Source organism: Neopsephotus bourkii, unplaced genomic scaffold (genome assembly GCF_033783945.1).
Source record: "Neopsephotus bourkii isolate Nb327-2 ecotype Australia unplaced genomic scaffold, CSIRO-AGI_Nbou_v1 NB_1082, whole genome shotgun sequence".
NCBI classification, from domain to species: domain Eukaryota; kingdom Metazoa; phylum Chordata; class Aves; order Psittaciformes; family Psittacidae; genus Neopsephotus; species Neopsephotus bourkii.
The window spans coordinates 302,346-317,148 of NW_026901570.1; positions in this window are offsets into that span (position 1 = coordinate 302,346).

Below are 14,803 nucleotides of genomic sequence, written 5' to 3' on the forward strand. Positions count from 1 at the left end.
TAGAGATGGGAGACAGCCACAGATGGGGAAAGTGGAAGCAACTCTTGAAACCTGCAGAAGTAACAATCAGCTGAAGCTTGAGCTTCGGTAATAAAGGGAAAGAGATCATTAACCATAAGAGAGGAGAGTTTGTGGAGGACAGAAGGAAAAAGAAAGGAAAAAAAACCCCAAACTCTTTAGAGTTTTTAAAAGTGCCCTTGTTTGTTTTCTTGGCAGAGAAGCAGAGCATTTGGCACCCATCCTTGGAAGGTGTCCCAGCTGTAAAAATGCTGGGGTTGGCCCTTTCCATGCTGTTGCTAAGCGGATGGCCCAATAGCCGGCAGGGCCCTCCAAACCCCACCCCGCACTCCGGACGGATTCAGGCTTCAGCCTACTTGCATTAAAAGCCCCTCTTCTCTCACTTGCTAATAATAATAATTTAAAAACAAAACAAAAAAAAAAAAAAAGAAAGGAAAAAAAAGCCAAAGAAGTGCCGAGTTTATGCAACCAAACCCGACTCAGCTCATGCCAAGAGCTCAGCAGAGAGGAGCTGGTGAGCACCAGCCCGTGCCCGGCTCCCGCTGGGGATGGATGGGGCTCTGCACTGGGCTCCTGTCTGACTTGTTCTGCTCCCCCTCCTGCTCTGCTCCCACAGCCTCAAGGTATAGGGCAGAAGGAAAAGGTTTTATTTTTCTTACCCCCCCTTCTTTTTTTAATAAATTTATCAGCTCCAAACCCCAGGATGATTTGTGCGTTTCATACTCTCTGTGCTTTTAGTCTCAGTTAGAATTTGGATCCTTTCCATTTCTCAGTTAAAAACTTTCTTTTTTTTTTTTTTTTTTTATTCCCCCAGTTGTTTGTGGTTTTGCATGGAAGGGCATTGTTAACTCTTTCACTGCCCTTTTAGAAAGGAATGTCTTGGCTCACTTGTTACAGGAATTTCTGTAAGAGCAGAATAAAGTGCTGGGTTTTGAAACTGGAAGAAAGAACAGTAATGATGAAAAAAGTTTACAGTAAAACTGCTACTGTAGGAAAACCTGCTCTAGAAAAACAGAATGCCTATTATTTATTTACAAGAGCCCTGACCACTTCTGCAAGGCACTAGATGAGGTCTTTACAAGCTGGTGACAAAAGCATCAGTACAAGGGGGAAGAAGGGATCAGGTTTGGTAAAAGCATGTCTCAGCTGCCTTGCATGGACACGGGAGCCAGGCTACCTTGTGCTGCTGTGAGGGTGGCAAAATGGAGAATTCTGTGCTTTTTTGCCATCTAAAAATAAACGAAGTGAAAGGTGTGCTTTTCCACCGAGGCTGTGTTAAATGTAGCATCACACTTGTAAACAAAAGGTCCTCGAAATACCAGGGATACACATAAAGTGTGGGAAGAGCTGGGGAATTTTTCACTGGAAGTTGTAAAAAGTGGAGGATTCATTTTCCCTGTTGTCCATAGGAATGAGAAAGGGGAAAGCTGGCATCTGTAATTTAAACCTTTCTTATTCCTCTTCATCAACAGTTGCAGCTGCAGAAAGTGGGTATCATCTCTCTCCCATGGGGAGACTGACCTGGGTGCGCATGTCTGCGCTTGCACTGCTCACAAGAGCTTTCCCAGCCGAAGTCCTTGAGCTTTGAGTGAATGCTAGAAACAGAGATGACTTAAATATTTGGCAGCAGCTAGTATAAGTTATATTATTCTTTTAAAAAATAACATGCTATGCAAGAAGATTTTATTATATTTATGGATGTTTATTATTTCTTCTTGTACATGGTAAAATAATCTTGTTGGAACCAATAGGAATGTAAATTTAACATGTCATGCTGTGTGTGAGTAAATGACCCAACATTTCTCGTGTAAGTTTTAAGAGCACATGAAAAAAGCCCTTCCTATATTTGCACATCCTGTGGTAATTAATACATGAATATTTTCCATTTTTAGTCTTTGAAAAAACCCCAACTTTTATAGTGCTTAAAACAAGTGCATATATTTCCAGTGTCCGTCCCAATATGATTGCTGTTCTTAAATATTTGTATGCACATTTGTATGTATGTTTATTGTGCCTGTTAGTTCAGCTTTATAGAACAAATGGAGAAAATGAAAATATAGATTTTTAACCACAACAAGATTCCCTGCAGACAGGACTTTTGTTTTGCTGCTATAGAAATGCAGCAACCCGAAGGAAGAGCACAGCATGTAAGTCTATATACATCACAGCCCTTTTTTATTACTCTTACCACACCAGCTGAATGGAGAATTACAAAAACTATGTGCCTGATTCTGTAAAGATTTTTAAAAGAGGCTTAACTTTAGGCGTGCAGGTAACTTCAAAGGGAATTAAGTGAAAATAGAAGATGTGAGTAGTTCATGACAGATGAATGCATTAGAGAGAATGATCTACACAAAACTTGATCCAGAAGTTCTGGAATTACATTAATTGACCTTGGTGGGCTAAACAAAAGCTCACTGGAAATTATGTTCAGAAGTTAAACGCAAGACTTTTACACAATAAACCCCAGTGTAATGGATATTCATAATATTGCATATCCATTGACTTTTCTAGAGGTAAGGGGTAAAATCCCAGCACTGCAGAAGGGAGTGGGAGTATTGCCATTGGTTTTACTGATGCCAGAATTTTGCCTAAAACACACTTCCTCTGGCTTTCAGGTTTTTGGTTTTTTTTATTAGTTCTGGCATTGTTTTCTGCAGCTGTGCTGCCACATTGCATGGATGTAAAAGCATTTTAAAGTTAACAGTGGGCTTCAGCTGCAGAGCATGGCTCATTGATCAAACCTCTGCATCCATCTCCACAAAATCTGATTAGATGTTTGATTCAAGCCTACTGTATAGACACATCTCTCTGTGCATTCACCATTTTCTTGGCACACCTGTTGTGGCCCAGTTGGGATATATTGTGCATGTAGCAAATCCTGGTCTAGTGGGTAAACCAAGCATCAGTTTTTTTTTCACCATGTAGGAACAATCTGTGTCAACTACTGCACATCACTTTGTGATCATGCTAAAGCCACTCCGACAAAAAGCTACCTCAGCAAGCTGTCATTTTAATGTTTTATCCATTTTCTTTTTGTGTACGTTTGCTCCACATTTCAGTGAAGCCTCATCTTTCCTGTCCATGGCCATAGGCTACAAGTCTGCAGCAAAACTCAGTCTCAAACATGTCACATATAATGAAATGGGAAAATTCCACCCAAAACATTCTGATCACTGGTTTTCAGACTGAAATCCCCTCCAGGTCAGGAAGAGAAGAGGACAAATAAGGCAGTGGTAAGTGGCACCTGCACAGGGGCAATACTAGACCTCTTGTAGCCAAGAGCATTATCCTGGTTGGTTGCTGTGGGACATGGGACGCTGTCACTGTGCAGTGGCTGCAGTGGGAAACCCTACCTGCCTTTTGACTGCAGCCACGCATGGGATGCCCATGTGTATTTATCACTTTGAACAAAAACAACTGAATTGTAAAATTGCAAATTAAAGGCCTTCTAGAGCATAATTTTAAAGCACTTAAGCTTGTGTTATCTTTTAGCTCTTTCTTCATCTGACTAGTTAAGATTTTTAAGACCTAATCTAGTTCCCATTAAGACAAAGACAAGAATTCCTTTCTCTGTGAAGTGTTGTACCTCAGGAAGCCAAAACCTTTTGTGTCTGCTTTAGACGTTTATGCCTTAGATGTTTATATCTTAGATGTTTATATCTACAGGCATTAACAGCTCAACCTATAGATTTTTCTCCATCAGTTGGGGAAGTTTTATTCTTATCCCCATTTTATAGGGTGAAGTCTCTTATTCAGTGAAGTATGTGAGCATGTGCCAGTTTCAACAGAGCTGGTGGAATCTCTCCAGGATAGACTTAAGTTTGCCAAAAGTGCAATTTGAAGTGGAAAAACTATTCATAATTTCAGGTTGAATGTAATGAAGAGGTTTGTCAGAAAGAAAATCAGGGAAATTTCTCAGGAAAGTTTAAATGCTTCATTTCAGTATTTTCAAAACAAACTGTCATTTTGACCTTTCTTAAACCACTTACTTTACAAAGGTAACCTTTTCTGTTCATTATTATTTGGAAAGTAATATGACAAATATAATATTGGGCTTTTCAGTAAGAGAGTGAATTGTCATTGCTTTAAATTTCATTTTGATGTTCTGAAATAAGGGAGTTTTTCAGCTGGAAATGTTTGTCGTTTAGATTTTGGGTTAAAACCAGTAAGAAAACGTCCATTCTTTACCAATCAAAGCAACCTGAGTTGATCCAAAATGAAACTTTTGGGGGCTTTTAAGTCTGTTCCACTGACACATTGTGTGTTTCAGGTTCAACCTGACCTGAATCTTGTTTTCAGTTTGCTGCTTAGCCACCAGACTGAAGGAAACACGTTTGTACAGCTCCGGCTCCGACAGCTTAACAGCCCTATTGTTTTCGGTTGACTCCTGTGAAACTACCTGTGCTGGGAGTCAGCCACATGGCTTTGAGTCTCCCTGAACTGATGCCTAAACAAACTATGGGAAGTCAAACAGGGTGAAGGGCAAAGCCCCAGTGTCCTGGCTGGCCCTTTTGGTGCTCTGCGTTCAACACTCTTTTCCTCCAGCAAGTTTGCCGAGCTCTCTAGAACACATCTGGCTTAAAAGAAAAGGAATTATTTTCTTTGTGTCTTTCAATGCTTATGACCAAGTTGGGGCAACAATGGAAAGAAGTGTCTCGGTGAATGTGAAACTGAAGTATCGGCAAAGATTTTCAATGGTTCTTATGTTAGCTGAGAATGTTCTCTTTCTTATGAACTTAACTTCCTTTAAATAAATACCCATATAGCTTCCATTAGTTCCCAGCAGCTTTCCCATCTTCTGTTAATAGCTCCTTCTAATAATGCAAAGTAAGTGATAATATAAAAATGAGTTGAAATAACTTTGCAAAGCAACTTTAACCAGTTAGTCTGTTAAGGGAACAGAGGGAACAACAAAGACACAAATTTTAGTGTATACCTCTAAATATTATAATTAAACTCTTAAGTTTCAAAGTGTGCACATGAAAAAAAACAATCCTACCAGCCAAGAGAGAAGGAAACATGATCCAAAGGATGCTTACTACACACCAGAATATTTTCCACCAAACTAAGTTTTATTAACTTCCCAATGCCATGTGATATATATCTGCAGCTCACTCATACTGCCTTAATTTGTTGCTCTGTGTGACAAGTTGTAGTCTGATCTATCCTGACATGCCATGGTATGCACAGCACACATATATCATGATAAGCCAGCTGAAAACCAAGCAGCTCCAAAGAGAGAGTTAAATAGCGTGATCCAGCAGGGGCCTGCATCAGTCAGAGGGAGAGTATTTGAAATGGCACACCTTCCACTTGCAAGTAAATAAATACTGATTGCATGCTGTAGCTGGGAGGGAGCAAGATAATTCAATCCAGTGCTTCCACGGACAACTTTGTTTCTTTTCCTCCCAGTATATTAGTTAACATTCTTCATAATGACATCTTTTTTTTTTTTTTTATCAGTGTGTAGTGAAAAACAGGGTGTCTTGGACCTGTGAACCACACTAAAATGAGAAGGGTGGAATCACTTGCTGCCTGCTGGAGAAAGAGATGAACCCAGCTGCTGCTATTGTAGCACAATGCTCTGTGAGTGAAGATCTGTTCTTTATTATGTTGGTAAAAGCACCAGCATTCCAACTAGCTTCATTTCTGGTCAGCTTTGGGTTCCCCTTCTAAGGACACAAAAGTATTTCAGGGCTATAACTAAAGGGTTTTCATTGTCCAGGATTCCTCTGGTGAAGTGGATGAGCTCTTCAGTATCTGCAGGTTCACGGAGAAGCTACTGCCCGGTTGAAACAAAGTTGCATTCACATTACTAGAAAAAGTGGTAGGAAACAGGTGATTGTCATTTAGTGAATGAAGGCTTTAGTAATTATGGCAATGAACTCATGTTGAAGGGACCACTATAAAACACCACAACACACATATAAAACACATCTACTTTGCTCCTTATGTCTCAGTATCATATCTGAGGTGTTTCTGGGGTCTTGGAATCCAGAGACTGGGGCATTACACAGATCTGATTTGCATACCTAGAAAACTGATATGCTCTAACACAGTGCTTTTTATCACCTATATTTTGGCCACAAAAGAATATAAAAATCCAGGTAAACAGGGCAGCAATTTTTAATGAATTTTTCAGTGCTTAATTTTTATAAAGACTGGTTGTTTAAGCAAGCGAAATCTGCCTTCACGGAGGTCCCTTTGAACTCAGCATTTCGAGGGTCTAGCTGAGAAACTGAGAATTTCAGTGCTTATTCAAGTTTATGTCTTAATGTGTTCTTAAAGCTGTGTCTGTAGTGTTGTAGTGCCTTGCTCTGAGTAGCCGGGATGATGAACTGGGCATGTGCTGCATCTGGTTAGTGTTTCTACAGACTGCGCAGGATGATCACTCATCCAGAAAGGAACACTTTCCACTCTACATGAGCACAAGTGGAAATGTTGAGAGCATTCAGACTGATCTCCTTTTATCATAGAAAAGTGACATTCTCTATGGACCTGCTCCAAAGCCTGATCGTGTCAATGAAAAGACTCCTATTGATTTCAGTGTGACTTGGATTGGTTCCTAAAAATGGGAGCAAAGCAACAGACTTCATAAATCTTCTGATGTGGTCCTTAAAGCAAGAATTCAGATCCCATGGGGCAAAGGTTTGTGATTAGAAAGATGATTTGGCCTTCAGTTCTTCGTGAACTGAACCATTCAGGTCTTATTGAATACTCGTTCTTTGAGAAAAATCATATGCCAGTCAGCACAGGAGATAGTTAGTCTGTTAAATGCTATATTATGCCTTTTTCTTTCTGTTATGGTGTGAGAGTTGATTAAGGCAGTCAATGATTCTGTGCCTGGGAACAGAATAGAAAAAAAAAATAGTCAAAGGAGTCATGGGGCTAAAATACACTGCTCAGAAGTGAAACAATTGAAGGTGTGGAGGTGGACAGAAGAATTATCACTGTGCTGTTGGCACCGAAGCAGTATTGAGAGGCTTTAAACTACCATAAAGCATATGCTGGCGCTATTTTATCCTACACCTTTACCATAATGCAGACCTTCTTTGTGTAGGAGAGCTTCCTGGCATGAGAGAAAAGGTGCACACTGATGCCCCCACTCCAAAATCACAGGTGATGCTCACCAGCAGATGCTGCTCTCTGCAATCCATTGCATGATTATGGCTACCTTCCTGGACTTGTCATAGGGAGTTTTTAAAGGTACTTAGGAAATTAACAGGAGTCAAACCACTATGTTCCTCTATGCCATTGACAGAAACACAGTTTTATTTGCTTTCCTAGCTGATGTGACCTTTCCTTCTCTCCCTTTAGACTTGCTGCAAGACCTCCATAACTTAATGCTGTGCATGACTACCTTAAAGCACTTTGGGAAGGGAAAGGCTGATCACTATACAACTTTGTCACGACCCTTTCAGCATTTGACTCACAAGTATAATTTGGCTTTATCACTCCTAAGTGCACTGTAGATGCCTGATTTGCAAGGCACATAATGCAAACCTTCATGTTACCGTGTGGAACCTCTTTTCCACACTGCTGTATATATGTCATTCAACCTTTTAATTTGTTTAGGAGTTAATTTGCATGGTACTGTATGTATTCTTTTACTGGAATATATATGTACTATGAAATGTATGATGTAAGTTAATCCAAAGCTAAAGAGGCCAATAAAAACTAGTTCCTTAAGGAGGAAGAAAAAAGAACACAGCTCAATGGAAGTAAAGCTTGGTAGGAGTCCAGAGTCCTGACTCATTGTTAGCCTCGAGAGCGTCCTGACTAGAATCAACGTGTTCTGAAAGCAATGTGATTTTCCTACTGTATTAATGAAAAAATAGTAAAAAGCAATGCTAAAACAATGGGACAGACCAGAAAATTTCCACAGAGGAGTGGGGCTCTGTAACAAGTTCATGTCAGAATGATTTCCATCCTGTTCATAGAATCTGAGCACATTCCAGAGTGACATGACTTTGTGCCCATGGCGGAAAAGTAAGCAGTTCTTTTAGGGGTATAGACTTCTTTACCAAGTGCTTCAGAAAGCTAGGAGTCTGAATATGAAATGTATTTCTGTTCATGGGAGCCACCCAATCAAGGGGGAGCACCAGGAATGTACAGTGTAGCTGCAGAGAAGCATTAAGCCCTCATGGAAGTCTGAAAAATGCCTCAATGGCTTTGTAGCCTGACTCTCCGTAACTATAATCTCAAAAATACATATAATTTTGAAGTGGCGGTGTCCTGGAAGCTTGGCTAGTGTGAGCTCACAGTTATCTTTTACTTGATCCTGCGAAATAAATTATATGAAGCAAATCCCAACTGCAGATAAATTCTTCTCCATCTGTTTTCCTATAAGAGAAAAATATGTAGAATTACTTTCATGCAACAATTGCACCAGCATGTCATAAGCTTAAAGATGAAGGAGAAGAAAGTTAGAATATTTTCTGGTTTAATGCCCAAGATTTTAAGCTAAAAAATTCTCTGAAAGTAACTGCAATAAACCAATGACCATTAAGCTTAAACAAAACTCAAGTTAATTTAAACTCAATTTCATTTAAATATTTCTTAGGAGAAAAAGAAACCATAAATGCAGGAAAACAAGATCTTTATGTCTTGATTGTCATCTTTTTCCCACAATGTCTCCTAAGCTGAAATGAGGTCATTTGGACTTTAGTAACAATTCCAAGTACAGTGCAAAATATATTTCAAGGCAGAACTAGACTTCACATCTCAAAAGCAGAGTCAATAAAAATACAAAAGAGCAAGAGAGAGAAAGAACTTTATGCCTAGGGAAGTATAGTTTCACCTGTCAGGAACAAAAAAGTTTGTCTGTATCCATTGCATAGACATAAACTAATCTCAGCAAGGGTTGCGTAGAAGCAAACAGATGAAGCCTGATCAAATAAAATCTAAACTTAGCAGAAAAATTCCTAAATCAGAGTTGTTCTTTCTTTTTGAGGAAAATTTTGCTACATTTAAAAATAAACCAGGTACAATCTTGTAATTGTATGAATCAATGTATGTTTGTAGTAAAAGTGACAGAATATGCTTATACAGTTATAATTATAGTTTGCAGGTCAATTAAATGCCTTGCATGGACAGTCCATAAAAAGAATATGACAGGGTGCTATGAATAATAGCCTGAATAAATAAGGAAGTTGTAGAAATTAGGCTAATGAAAAATAAACATTCTTTTTGGGAAATGGAGAATGACAGTAAGAATTAAAGTGGTCCAGTGTTTCAGGTATACAAGTGACTGAACACATACTGCAAACACTTTATACGAGTATCTGAGAAATCTGGAAGAGGTCTAAGAAAAAATAATTGTTTGATGGTAATGTCTGCCCCTCTTTAATCACAGCATGTCTGTTTAGGACTTTGTAACCAGTGAAGACCTTTTCTTCTTTCGTTTTTGTTGTGTTTTTCAGTCTCAAACGTTTATCAGAAGTGCTCTAACCCCACTCAAAACCCCAAACCCAGAAATGCATAAAGGAGAAACTCTGAGCAGTTAGTCAATCCATCTGAATGAAAGTAATCAAGCCACATCCTTCTCTTTCCTCTCTAGAGCCTCACGTATGTCTAATAATAACCCACCATGAACACTTTAAGGGAAGGGAAGAGACAGGGAGCTGTGAGTTTTGACCCTGTTCTAACAAACAAATCTCCAGGCATGTTGGTGTAACTGTATCAGCCTGTGACATCCCAATGTAAAAGTGTAAAGCTGGAGCATATAGTGCTGCTTGCAATGTGTGTGAGCATCTCTGAAGGCTCTAGCAGCTGTCCTATAAGCATGTCTTCTGAATGGGTTCACACACAAGCCAGTACTGGAAAAGCCATGAAAAACAAACAGATGAGGTTTTCTTCTGATAAGACAGGCAAAATATCCTGCTGTTTGTGTCTCTTGGGCACTAGGTCTCTAACTGCCCTTGCCAGTGCTGTCCTATCCAGCAGCAAGGGATGGTAATAACACCCATATAACTTACCTGCAGCCGTTATTTAAGTGTGTTTACAGAAGGTACTTAGGTGACAGTTTGGGGGTAAACACTTAGTTTTGTGTTGACAATCTTGCACCAAGAACACTGGAAAGAATTTCCCAAAGTTAACTGGTGTGGTGGCCACAGAGGCAGGAGCTGTGCGCAGCCTGAGGACTACACCTGGCATATACTTTGTGAAGGCGAATAATCCCAATGGGTTGACCAGGACTCCTCTTATGTGTGAAGTTAAATATATGCCTGCTTGCAGGATGAGGGGCATTATGTATTTATACCTCGTGTCCTAGAAAATCTAACTTTCATGTGTAAGTACTTTATTAATGTGGTTTATTTTGTATGTGTGCTTTCCTGTGTGTGAATGTAATAGAATCTACCTGAAATTGTCTTTTGCAAATGTGTTGGTTTCAGTCTGTAAGAAAGTTGTTCCTGTGTGTACTCAGGTATTTCTTTTGTTCATTTTCTTTTGTCAGAAGCTGACAGTACACTGGCTGCAGTTTTCATGTGATCATTCTTGAAATTGATTCGTGCTTGGAGAAATGTGTAGGTTCTTTCTGTATAATTTCTTTAAATAGTAAGCGAAAACCATACTATAGGGATAAAAGAATAAATTGCCATATTCTGTCCTTTTTTGCCATTTTCATCTTTCATTCATCTAATGAGCTTATTTTTACTCCCTGTCTTTCATCCCCCACTCAATATTAACAAGTTCTTCCTTGACTTCATTGATTTTTCTTCCCCACAGTGGCCTTTTTTAATAATTTATTCAATATGTTTATTCTTCTGAAAGTACAGGCTGCCAAGAGAGGTTGTGGAATTGTCATCATTGGCTCACCTAGACACACATCTATTAGGGATTATTTAAGGATAAGGAAATCAATCCTTCTGTGATTCAAGGGGAGGAGGGGGCGGATTAAAAATGACCTGGTAGAATAGTCCCCTCTAATTCAAATTATTCTGTTTTTTTGTTGTTGTTGTTGTTATTGTTCTAAATTCTTTTTGATCTCAATTTCTTAATTTTTTTAGATAATGTTCTCTTGTGTTCGTGTTCTTTGAAAGTATGGGAATTTGCATGAACCAATTTTTATTAGTTCCCTTGAGAATGTTAAAAACTTCAATTAGGTCACAGTGAAGTCTCTTTTCCAGAATGAAATTCCTTAATCTTCCTTAATAACTTAAATCTTTGAGAAGTGATGTTGTTCTGCAATGCATTTTCCTCAAAAGTAATTATATACCAGCTAAGTTGCTACATAATAGTCAGTTCTGTGTTGTGCTCTGAACATAATCAGTCCATGGGTTTTGTAGAGCCTATTAGCCCTGATGGACTGGAAACACATGACTGTCAGTACGGAGTTGCAGGCTGCAGTTGCAGGAGAGATAGGAATTTCCAGTTTCCAAGAAGCCGTCATTTTCTATTTGCACAGGAACCTCTCATGGTGTAAACTATTATTCTGGCTGTATTTCTTAGTAGATCTGCTCAGCTGTAATTTTAGGATTATTTTAACAGCGGCCGGCAATGAAATCCATGAGGCAAATATGAGTTAACAGGCTGAGGAATGATGCAAGCTCTGCCTTTCGCTTTGTGCATGTATTATCATCTTTGCCCAGTGTTTGCTATGTTTTCCAGTAGAATGCATCAAGCTGTTTAATACTGTAAGTAATCAAAAGCTGAAATCCTAGTATTGATCCTGGTGCAGTAGGAAGCCAGCTTCTCTCAAGCCTGGCAGATCTTCCCCTTTGTGGCTACCCTTGTGCTGTTTCTTCCTTCACTTATGTCAGCTTTGGGGTCATTACATAACCACTCTGAAACACTTCTGCTTTCTGGAATTAAGGTAAAAGAGCCATCCAAATCCTCCTAAGAAGCTTTGAAGGTACTGCTGGCTGTGTTGGGTGCAGCAGTGAGCGCACTGTTACTGCATTGCCAGGAGCAAGAGCACCTCTGCTCTCTTTCGTTTACCTCTGTTTTCTGGCCATGAACAGTAAGTGTTTCTATGTCAGCCTCCAAAGCGGTAAAAGAGACATATTAGGCTAAAACATAAACGTAAATTTAATGCCAAAACTGGTTGTTCCTTGAAGAGTTTTGATGTAGAACAAGATAAAAACCAGTTTTGTCTCAACTGGAAATATATGGTGAAAGTTATGTAGTACTCCGTACTCCATATAGAATAAAAGCTTCCTGCCAGCACTGTTGTAAAGATTGGGATAATCTCATTGGGAATTTAGAAAGAAATGAGGATTGAGGATGCTGGGAAGAGAAGTGAGGTGCAGGGAGCAGCGTGTGATCTAGTTTTCCCTTGCTTGTCTCATGCACACAGTATTGCTCTTTTCTGGTCTACATGATCTTAAAAAATATGGAACTGAGGCAAAATCTTATGGCCCAGCCTGAAAGACTGCCATTGAAGAGTTTCTCTTGTTTTATAATCCTTCTGTTTTATGAATTCATTTCCCCCCTGGGTGTCTTCAAAATGTGTAACCATTTGGTGGACTATGAGATGCTCCTGTTTTGCAAATAGTATAGACATCCCCCTCAAGCAATAAGGGTTTAGAATATCTTTCCATCTTAGCTTCGTTGATCTTCATGGGCACAAGGTGATTCAGGCTGAAGTTACCATGTTGATCGGCCTTGTCCTCATTCCACATTTAGTAGAGTGGGTTTATTTGAAAAAAACTACTAGAAGTTTGATTACTTTCCTTAAACACTTCCACTTGAAGAGAAAATCAAGTGGGTTTTGTATAACAGCAAAAAAACCTACTTCCTGCACCCACCCTTTTGCTGTCACACTTCCTTCCCCTGCTCTGCTTTCTCCTGAATGTTTTTGCCCCTTCTGGAGCATTGTCTCTGTTAATAGAGGCAGTTTTGTAACCCAGATTTCCATGAAGTCATGGTGAGAAGCCCTGCTCTTCCAGTCATGACTTTTTCTCAAGTAATGACTCTTTAATCATTCTGTAATAATTTCAGCAGTGTTTTCCCTTGGTCCTGTAAGCATTATGTTGACAGCAGGCACTGGTGTGGCACTGACATTATGGATGTGTGTGATATTAGCAAGAAAAAAGCCTTCAAATATTTCTCTTCTCCATTTCTTGAAAATCTCCATACATCTTATTTCTGCTTTGTAATCTCAGATCACATTCTTTTGCACACATTTGGTTACAACAGCTTGGATTTGGCAAAATCAGAGCTCAATCCTCAGCAAGGCAGCCCTGTTTCTGTCCCCTGTTACAGACACACAAATGACACACCTTAGCTTTCTGTTCCACTTGGTCCCCCAAGAAGAAAAAGACACTGAGGGAAAGGATGGGACCAGAAGATCTAAAACACACCATTTCTACAACACAGCAATATGTAATGGTGCTGGGATGGGACTTTTATGGGGGATGAAGCCATCTCCTGCACCAGCAGTTGCCTGTCCAAGTGTGGCTGGGGTCACCCTCCCATGAAACACGCTTGTTAACTACTGGAAATCAAATTCAGAGCTGATGCAAGGAATGGCTTCAGGACAGTGTCTTCAGAATTTGTTTTGTATCATATCACGCTTCAAGTATTATATAGTGTTGCCATGCCAGGATATTTTTAGTGTCTTAGAGACTGGAAACAAAAAAATATTTTGTGTCTTGGCTAGAGGATTTGCCCATATTTGTTCCAGTCTAATTTAACTGCAGTTGAATTCAGCGCATCCAGTTTCTAGGCTTAGCTTAAGTTTGGGACATACACATATTCTGCTATATCTATTTACTTCAAAAATTGTGCTTTAGCAAAACAGTCCCTGCTTGTAATAACTGAATGGCTGCTTTCTTACAACACCCACTGAAAAGCATGTGAGAAAAAGAGGTCAGATTCACAGGGAATTTATTTCTTTTTTTTTAGCCAGGTTAAAAAAAAATAAAGAATGTGAGTTTCAAAAGTTTACATTGCAATCTTTATAAAAGTTAACACTAACAAAGTTTGAAGCAGAAATAGAAGTCCAATTGCACTCAATACTATAAGGAAATGCAAGAGACTTAAGAAGCCTGTTGTACAGCAATGCATTGAAGTCCTTAGTAGGAGTCTTAGGGGTCAAGTTTCTGGCACTGTTAGTCATGTTATTTATATATATGTGAACACATATTTATGTATATGTATTGCATGTGCACACACACATTCATGCACCCCAGCCATTACTCAGCCCTTAGCACAGAGTCGTGCTGCAGGGAATGCTAATTGGAAATCCTGCCTAAAAAGATCATGAGATTTGTATTTGCAGGAGAATTGTAAGGAGCGGGGAAGCAGAGTGTCACTACTCACAGGGCTTGTGCTACTTACAAGGTGCTTCCTGTCTTGCTATTAAGAGGTAAATAAACTGGGAGAAGGAGGTGTATAAAGAATGGATCTTTCTCATAGATATATTGCTGGATTTTGAGTTTCAAGATTATGATCCTTGCATGAATCTGTTTCAGCTGAGAAGAGAGACTCTTAAAGCTGATAGCATTTTCAGACAACTAAAACAATCCTCTTTAGGCAAGAATAGATGTCCATGTTTGTAACACAAAAAGGGATAAATATGTCAGCATGTAAGTATGCTTTTTTTCCAAATAGCCAAAATGCCATGACTGGGTATTGCCGACACTTTCTCTCCTGAAGTGAGACCACATGCATTCTAACACCCACAAAGATTTCAGACATACCTTGTGATGAGCTACCAAGGTGCACTGGATAGGATGCTTTAGTTTAGCAGAAACTAATTACAATGGATAATATGGAAATAATTAAATTGCTACAGGTACAAGTTTAACCCTGTTGCTTAAGAGGTTGAAATTACTCT